Here is a 10,424-nt window from a genome sequence, read left to right on the forward strand (position 1 = left end):
GAAGCAGTTGTTCAAACAGAACATGGGAACACAGAATGTTTTAAAATTGGGAAAGGTGTGCGACAAGGTTGTGTTCTTTCACAATACTTATTCAACCTGTATGCTGAGCAAATAATACGAGAAGCTGGGTTCTATGAAGAAAAATGTGGCATCAAGATTGGAGGAAGACTCATCAACAACCTGTGATATGCAGATGATACAACCTTGCTTGCTGAAAGTGAAGAGGACTTGAAACATTTACTGATGAAGATCAAAGAACACAGCCTTCGGTATGGGTTGCATCTCAATGTCAGAAAAACAAAAATCCTCACCACTGGACCAATAAACAACATTCTTATCAATGGAGAAAAGATTGAAGTTGTCAAGGACTTCATTCTTCTTGGATCAACTGTCAACACTCTTGGAAGCAGCAGTTAAGAGCTCAGATGACGTATTGCATTGGGCAAATCTGCTGCACAGGAACTTTTTAAAGTGTTGAAGAGCAGAGATGTCAGCTTAAGGACTAAGGTGTGCCTGACCCAAGCCATGGTATTTTCAATAACCTCATATGGATGTGAAAGCTGGACAGTGAATAAGGAAGACCGTAGAAGAATTGATGCCTTTGAGTTGTGGTGTTGGAGGAGAATACTAAAAGTGCCATGGACTGCCAAAAGAACCAATAGATCTATTTTGGAAGAAGTGCAGCCAGAGTGCTCCTTGGAGGCCAAGATGGCTAAGCTTCGTCTCTCATACTTTGGACATATTGTCAGGAGAGAACAGTCGCTGGAGAAGGATGTCATGCTGAGTAAGATGGAGGGTCAAAGAAAAAGAGGAAGACCCCCAAAGAGATGGATCAGCCAGGTGGCATCACTGATGGTGTCAAGTGTGACAGCGGTAGTGAGGTTGGCCCAGGATTGGACATTGTTTCGTTCTGCTGTGCATGGGGTTGCTATGAGTCGGTTCCGACTCGATGGCACCTGACAACAACAACAACAACGGTGGTCACAGACTATAGCAATGGGGATCATGCTACTGACACAGAAACTACAAAATCCAAAAGTCAGGAGAGTGGCCTTCCAGGGGAGTAACTCCGTACCAATCTCTCACCTCAGGGATCCCAGGCCAGGTAACCTGGTGAATTTCAGAGTAGATGACAAGATTGGGGGCAGGGGAGTCACATAAAAAAAAGCTTCAAACAAACAGCTAGAAGAAGGGAATAATAGGTAAACAGCTCCAGGGCTCTCAGGAGTTGAAGGCAATACTGAGTATGGGTGGACAGATGCACTAGAAAGAGCACCAACATGATTTCCTGTTCAGCAGTCATTTGGTAAGGAGGGTGGGCAGGGAGGCAGCTGAGGGGAGCACAGCTGGGGTCTCCAAGGCGAGTCTCTTGAAGCCGGATCAGAAGAGTGCACAGTGCACATCAGTGAAGAAACACAACGCTGGACCCCAAACAGGGAGCTTCAGAGGAGCCATCACAGGGCCACAGGGAAATTTCGGCTGCTAGATTCCAGAGGCTTCATTCTAGCCTGGATGGGAAGGCACAGTCGCACAGAGGAGGGCCATTCACTCCTGGGTGGTAGAAGGCAAAGAAGTCTTCATATCGACAGTGGCCCTTTTTGGCAAAGTGTCGGCAGATGAGACGGTTGGATTTGTCTTCCATAACCTGGGGTCCATCTAAGGTGGACAGGTGTTCTTGATGAAAGACCAGCTTTTGAGACTTTGAGGGCTTCTCTGCTCTTTGAGGGGGCCCCATGACCTGGTACTGTAAAACGAGGTTCAGCATTGATGCCCCACCAACCATGACCATATGGGCCGAACCTGGGACCTAGGCCTCTTCGTATTGGGCCTCTATTCCAGGGAGGAGGTGGGAGACTCAGCAGTGGTAGAATCAATGGTCCACTTGATCCTGGAAGACCTCTGTGAAGAGCTGACTTGGGGTCACCAGGCTTTCCATTGGCCAATGGTGGGGAGGACCCAGAAGTCTGATGGTCTGATGGAATTCCCGTAGTCCTCATCTCCAGTCTCTTCACACTCTGGCAATGGGGGCTGTGGTGGTGGAGGCTGGGGCTGCTGATTGCATTTCGGCATTGGCTGCTTCAATGATTACACAGGGATTTGGGGGGCAATATTCCTCTTAGCCTTTGATGGATTGCTTTGACCACTTAATTACTGTTTTTTGTCATCCACCTCCATATTATTTTTGATCCTTATGTTGGTTGAATCCGCTTGCTGATGTGGAACACACAGATATTGAGAGCTAACTATATTTGATATTTCTTGTTTCTAACTGTGAATTCCAATCACCAATAATTATCAATACATCTTGACTGTATATTTGATAATAAAAATCTTCCATATTTTTTATTGGCATCACTGGAGTGATTTGACTAATATTTTTTGTTGTTGTTAAGTGCCACCGAGTTGGTTCCAACTCATAGCCACCCTGTATATGGTTTCCAAGGAGCAGCAGATGATTTTGAACCACCAACCTTGTGGTTGGTGTGGTCCAGTTGTTTATCTTATAGTGCCTCACCAGGACTCCAATATGACTAATGTTGTTGTTGTTGTTATGTGTCGTGAAGTCGATTCCAACGCATAGCGACCCTGTACAGGGTTTCCGAGGCTGGAAATCTTTACGGGAGCAGAAAGCCTCATCTTTCTCCCGCGGAAGAGCTGGTAGTTTCAAACTGCTGACCTTGCGGCTCACAGCCCGATTCGTAACCACTACGCTACCAGAGCTCTATAAGTTTCTAATTGACTCAACTGTAAAATGGAATGATTGCATTCGTTTTTACAGTTATTCTTAGTTCTCTAACACAATTAACAGACAAAATTCAAGTTAAAAAATACTTGAAAAATTACCTAAGCATAAAAAAAATCCTAGTGTTAACTATTTCCATAATTAACTAGTGTTTACATTGAAAGCCTGTTGTTTTTTTTGTTTGTTTTTTTTAACTAGGACTTTTTGTTATAGTCTTTTTATTTGTATATAATATTATAAAATATGATATCAAAGGAGCTCTGGTAGTGTAGTTGTTACAAATCGGGCTGCGAACCTTAAAGTCAGCAGTTCGAAACTACCAGCTGTTCTGTAGGAGAAAGATAAGTCTTTCTGTTCCCGTAAAGATTTACAGCCTCGAAAACCCTGTATAGGGTCGATATAGGTCAGAATCGACTAGACAGAACCTAACAACAACAAATATGATATCATGTCATATATCAGGATATTATATAATATTAGTGTTACTGTGAGTGATTAAAATATCATGGAAAATTATTTAGATATAAAATATAAGGAATGATACTTTGGTTAAGTGCCCTGGAGTCAGTTCTGACTCTGTAAAGGTTTTAAGACTGAAATCTTTATGGGATTAGAAAGCCTCGTTTTTCTCCCACAGAGCTGCTGGTGCATTAGAACTGCTCACTTTGTGGTTGGCAGCCCAACTTGTAACCCACTATGCTACCAGAGCTCCTTAATAAAGGGAATAAAAACCTCTTAATCACCATTTGTGGGAACCTGGTATGGCACCTTAGGTTAAACGCAAAGTCAAGCTTCAAACCCACCAGTCACTCTTCAGTAACCCTATACAGGCTCACTATGAGTTGGAATCAACTGTTTGTAACAAAAATCTCCATTTGAAGAGCCCTGGTGGAGTAGCAGTTCAAGCACTCTGTTGCCAATAGAACGGTGGATGGTTCAAACTCTACAGCTATCCCATGAAGGAAAAGATGTGGTGATCTGTATCTGTAAAGATTTACAGCCTTGAAAATCCTACAGGGAAATTCAATGCTGTCCTACCAGAGGCTGATTGATGACAATGAATTTGGTTTGGTTGTGGTTTAATCATTGTTGAATATTAATTTTAGAAATAATTTCAAGAGATGTGTGAATTTTTTCAAAGAATTCTACTATATATGTTAGAAGTAGATGCAAATCTTACTTATTTTCTCTGTGTTCTTGAACTTTTTTAGGAACTCTGGTAGTGTAGTGGTTACGAATTGGGCTGCTAATCTCAAGGTCAGCAGTTCGAAACTTCTAGCTGTGCCACAGAAGAAACATGAGGCTTTCTGCTCCTGCAAAGATTTACAGCCTCAGAAACCCTGTACAGGGTTGCAATGAGTCGGAACTGACTCCATGGCACATAACAACAACAACTTGGACATTTAAGTTATAACACAGAAGGCATATATACAAATATATAATGAAACACACTAAGAAAAATAAACCTGAAATGACATTTTAAATATAACCAGCATAGTTCATTCAATTGATTGAAATAAGGAGATAGTAATGACAGATAAATATGACTTCACAATTAGATGACCAAGTAATAAGCTAGAAGAACAAATGAATGAGTTATTTGTAGACAACTAAACATCATATCAAATTCTTTCCAAGAACTAATAAAACTAAACTAAACAAAAACCAACCCACTGCCATGAAGACTACTCTCAGTCATGGCAACCATATAGAACAGAGTAGACGTATTCTATGTTTCTATGACAATAATCTTTAGAGAACTATATTACCATATCTTTCTCATATAGAGTAGTGGGTGGCTTTGAACTGCTGACCTTTCAGTAAGCAGCTGAGTTCTTTAACCACTATGCCACCTAGGATTCTTTCTTCCTACAAAGCCGTCATACATCATGCTCTCAATCCTTATATGGGAAAAAATAGGTCAACATTTAGTATTATATTTTCAGTGTAACGCATATGGTGTATTTGTGTAATAATCTGCAACTAGTGGAATGGATAGCACCTGTGACATTTGGACAATATGAGTCAGGCCCTCATTAGAGCATGCTGTTTGCTGCTGCCTGCAGCTTAGCTGATGACCATGTAAATGATTCGCAAGCATTCTGTTGGTAATTTTTGATCAACATGCGGTCCCTGACTATTTTAATACATACCACCAGAATGCATTAACCTGCAAAACAATTGCTTTTTTTCATTAGCTCTTAGACAGGAACCACTTAATTTACACAAAAAGATAAGGTATTGGAAGTCTTTAATAATTGTGCTTTTTAATCACTACTGTGCCCTTTACCAACCTGTCAAAGAATGATTTAGTTTTGAAGCATTCATGTAAAAATGGCATGCTTTATAACAATTTTAACCTGTTTTCAATTATTCAAGCCTCTTTGTGTCAATCTGATTTCCTTTTTATTAAAAGCTGCATTATCTATCCAAATGAAAGAGTCTAGATAAATAGCAATTGAAACTATGCTGTTTTGTAAATTCTACCTTTTCTAACTTGTGTGTGTGTCCACAAACATGCACAAATTGCTGCTTTATAGGTTCTTTAGAAATCTTTACCAACAGTGCTTTGTCAAATTAAATTGGTTTTGATTATGTAAAATTAACTACATATGAGTATTAGTGTCCTGGTGTGGCACTGTGGGATAAGTGCTGGACTGCTAACCATAAGACTGGCTATTCAGATCCTCCAGCTCCTGCTTGGAAACCTTATACAGGGTCACTGTGGGTCAGAACCAATGCTATAGCACTTAATACCAATGACAACAACCACAACAACAACAGGTTAATATTTATTTTAAAATTGTGACCTAATAAAGGTCACACTCAAATAGTGTGCATTAATTACTCCAAATTTTACTATTATAAAATAATATTACAAACTCCAATTTTTAAACAAAATTCTACAGAACTCTAGTGAAATAACTATGTCTTTATAGGCTTTGTCTTCAGGGACATGAGAAGGGTCTATTTTGTGACGGAAACAACATAAACTCTCAAAAATGTTAACTAATTTTATTGGTTAAATTTGAAGAGTAATTCACGTTATTTTTGAACCTTCTTGATGTCAGAGACGGTAGTTAGTAAAAGGCAGTTCATTTCTTATATTAAGCTGAATTTGTCTTCTTTCTGTTTCCAATTTAAATCTAACTCCTCTTCCTATTTGACATTTCATCGCACATCTGAAGACTAATATCATGACTTTCTTTCATATCTGCAGATTAAATATCCTTTGTTACTTAGTTGTGGTTCCAGAGGGCAACCGACATTCAATCTCTATCTTTCCATCTTGTGAACACAGTTAAACTTGGCATTTTCCTTTTCAGAGTGTATTGCAAAAAATATAATTGAAAAAATATTGCGTATAACATCTAGACACAAAGGACTGTGTAGCATTATCATCTAAGTAGTGCAGGGCATTTCATGTAGATTCTTGCAACTAAATTCAACATCAACTCCTCTTCTTCATGATGGTTAAGGTATTGGAATATGAAGGAGGCTATGGAAGTTTACATAAGGAAGGGGGTTACCATCTTGGCCAGAATTGTAAACAGAAATCATTTTTAAAACTTGCTTCCATTTTGATTATTTTTTCATATGCAAATTTAACAATCACCTTGGTTGACAAGTATTTACTCATAAAATAAAAAGTATCCACACTTTTCTCCAAATTACACAATTTTACTGAATAGAGTATCACTGTATATTCATTAATTATTATATTATAATATAAGAAAGCAAAAAAATATAAGATAATCCCATAATCATTAGGGAACTTAACCAAAATTGATTGTTAATGCACCCCACAAACACACATACACATCCACAAATATCTTATGTGAAGGAAATAGTCTTAAACATTAATTAATGATGCTAAGTGGTTACGAATCAGGCTGCGAACCTTAAGGTCAGCAGTTCGAAACTACCAGCCGCTCCGCGGGAGAAAGATGAGGCTTTCTACTCCCGTAAAGATTTACACCCTCGGAAACCCTGTACAGGGTCTCTATGGGTCGAAACCGACTCCACGGCACTTAGCAACAACAACAATGATGCTAAAACAGTACATGAAATAGGATATTATCTGTTTTGGACATTGTGTGGGTATCATACTATATACAGGCAGGCCTGAAATTTAGTTTCATTCCTAAACTTGTCTTTAATTTGAATGTGAACCTAGGTAGGAGCATTTAGTATGGTTCATATTTAATGTCAGTCAAATATTTGAGTAGTATATAGTGTACCTTTTATGAATGAAAACATTTGAAAGCATTCCATATACATTAACACATCTTCAACATAATAGTACAATAAGAATAATAATCATTTAATGTGTGTCATAAAGGAACATCCAGTTGTTATTATAAAAATTGTACATACCACACATTTTTAATATTATGGTCTTTACTGTGTTTGAGACAATGGCCATATTTGCAACTGTATAGTGTCTGAATGGATGGTATGTGGTGCATAACTGAATAGATAAGACTAGTCATTCCTTAGAGCTTTTTCAGTATTATATTTTCCCAGCTCCATATGGAAAAGTTACATATTTTAAAAACTATAATTTTGTATGTGAAATTATTGTTTTTAAATCCTGGCAGATGTCCATGTTTTGCCTGATGGTTCCTGGAAATAAACAAACAACAACAAATACTATAAAATAGATTCTTGTTATGTTTATTCATTTTTAAATAGAGATCTGTTCAATAACAAGATCTCATCAGCAAACATGTGCATAAAACCTCTTATCTTTTTTTTTTTTTTTTTTTAGTTTTTATTGTGAGTTGAGTGATAGTTTACATGGGAGAACATTTGAACTCATCCTATCATGTTTTGTTTCATTGCAATGATTACAATCCACTCCATGCATCATCATTTAACATTATTTGCTTCTATTCCCTCTGTTTTTTATTGTTGTTGGTGGTTTTTCGAAGTACACAAAAATACTCAGGAATATTTAATAATTTAAACAACCAAAAGGCACGTTCTGCATGTAGCCTTTTTCTTTCCATGAGTCTAGTGTCTTCAGCTACTCTATCTTTCTATGCCATCACCTGTGACTCCATCTTTGGTATCGCTGCTTTTCTGGTTAGGGTCCGATGTTCTGCTCATGCTCTACCATCTTGATGGTCATGGATCTTCTGTTCCTGTAATGTAAGATTAGCTACTCCCCCCTATTTGTTACAAAAGTTCTACCTTTATAATTGTGATGATCTCAAGTAGTCCTGATTACAATTATTCACAATTGAATCAAAAGAATCCTATCCCCATTTCCTTTCACCAGACCCACGTAAACAAGATGAAAACTATTCAATGGGGATTCTACCTTCTCCCACACTTTCTAACTCAAGTCCCTCTTGAAAACCTATAAACCAGCCATTTTTGGCCTTTATGTTGTTGTTATGTGCTGTGGAGTCGGTTCCGACTCATAGAGACCATATACAGGGTTTTCGAGGCTGTAAATCTTTATGGGAGCAGAAAGCCTCCTCTTTCTCCTATGAAACAGCTGGTAGTTTCAAACTGCAGACCCGAGGTTAGCAACCCAATTCGTAACCACTAGCAGTCCCCCCCCCCATTTTAGGTAGCCAATGTCTAAGTTGTCTATCCCTATCAACCCTGTATGTATACTGAGGGGATAGGCTTGATCTTTGATTAAGTCTCTTATCTTAAAGCATAAATAAAATGTTATGATATCTATCTTAAATTACGGAATTTAAAAATTAAAAAGCTTAAGTGAAGATTATGTACATTTACATATGATAAACAACTTAAGTTTGCTTATCTTATACTTTAAAATATGCATGAAGCATATGAATTGGTCTTATATTTTTTATAATTGTTCATTAAAATTACCATCGTATTTATAACAATCATTATGTAAATAGATACATTTTGTTTGTCATTGTATATTAATACATTTTTCCAATTATTTAAATAAAGTAAATATAATAGATATCTCATCACACATAGGAAAGTAACTTTCGTCTCCATTATATTCAATAGAAATCATAGATATGCAACAACAACAAAAAGTTTTCATTAACCTTAGAGCTGCTTCAAAATAGTTCATTTTCACTATTGAAATACCTCATACTCAACTGGAAAGCAATAAAACAATTGCCTAGGTGTTCATTCCACCAATTGATTGTCATTTTGTCACGCTGTGGTGACTTGTGTGTTGTTATGATGCAGGAAATTATACCATTGGCATTTTAAATATCATCAGAGTCACCCACAGCGGACAAGTCTCTATGGAGCTTTCAGACTAAGACATACTAGGAAAAAGAAGAGGCAAGTCACTTCTGAATTGTTAGCCACTGAAAACTTTATGAATAGCAAGGGGACATTTTCTGTTGTAGAACCAAGAGACGAGTCCCTCAGGTGGGAAGGCACTCAAAATATGACTGTGGGAGATATGTCTCTTCAAATTAGAGTTGACCTTAATGATGTGGTTAGAACAAAGTTTTCAGGACCTTCATTTGCTGATGGGACACAACTCGAAATAAGAATAAAAAACAGCTACAATATTCATTTATTATTTGAATATTAAATGTAAAATTATGATTTTCAGCAAACTAGGAATCATCTAAAATGAAATGCAAAGCATAAAGAGCAATATCCTAGGCATTACCAGCCTGAAATGGACAAGTATTAGCCATTTTGAATCAGACAATCATGATTTACTATGTGGGAAATGACAAATTGAAGAGGAATGGCTTCACATTCATTGTTAAAAGAACATTTCAAGATCTATCATAAAGTACAGTGCTATATTTTATAAAATAATATCCCACCCACAGTACCACATTTATGCTTTAACCTGAGGGCTTCCAATTTTTTTTTTTGAGATTCCAAGTTTATTTCATTTTCTTGCAGAAGTGGAATTTATTTGTGTAACATTTCAAGACTGTTTATGTCTAATACACAAGTCCTTGTATTTTTGGATATCAGTACTATGTAAAATTCAAACTGAAATGGATTTGAATTATCAAATTCAATGTATCAGTGGTTTTCACATTATGGATGTTTCAGCCTGTAGCATACACATTCTTTATTTGTGTAGTATTTATTTTCTTCGTTTTAAATCCTAGTACTACTTACTAAAGAAAAACAATATATATGTATGTATATATATAAATTTCTATTATACTTAGTGAATTCCTGTGTATAGATTTTCTGTTGTTGTTGTTGTTGTTGTTGTTAAATACCATCGAGTTGATTCTGACTCATACCAACATATATAAGGTTTCCAAAGAGAGGCTAGTAAGTTTGTAGTTCAAACCGATCTTATGGTGCAGTGATTATCCTACAGCGCCACGCCTATTAAGTAGGAAAATAATATCAGTATCTCTCCACTGAGCTCACCCTCTTAAACAATTTGTTATCCAAACCCACAATTGCTCTAGTAATCTTAATTTCACTTTATTTAAGTATTGAAAAATACATAAAAATTAGTGAAAATTTCTCATCATAGCTGCATTTAGCCATGCTTTATGTCACAAGATGTCTAGAATTTTGGTATTCCTATTGCCATCAAGTCGATTTTGATTCATAATGGCTCTATATGACATGGTAGAACTACATATAGGGTTTCCAAGCTGTAAATATTTACAGAAGCAGTCTGCAGCATCTTTCTCTTATGGAAAAAGGTTCAAATCACTGACTTTTTTTGGGGGGGGGG

The 10,424-nt window shown here is 37.0% G+C and overlaps 1 pseudogene; it reads right to left on the reverse strand.

Moving 5' to 3' along the window:
- Nucleotides 1–1,498: 1,498 nt before the first annotated feature.
- Nucleotides 1,499–2,070, reverse strand: LOC102820397 (annotated as a pseudogene).
- Nucleotides 2,071–10,424: the final 8,354 nt, after the last annotated feature.

This window comes from Chrysochloris asiatica, unplaced genomic scaffold (assembly GCF_000296735.1).
Source record: "Chrysochloris asiatica unplaced genomic scaffold, ChrAsi1.0 scaffold00068, whole genome shotgun sequence".
Taxonomy (NCBI): Eukaryota; Metazoa; Chordata; class Mammalia; order Afrosoricida; family Chrysochloridae; genus Chrysochloris; species Chrysochloris asiatica.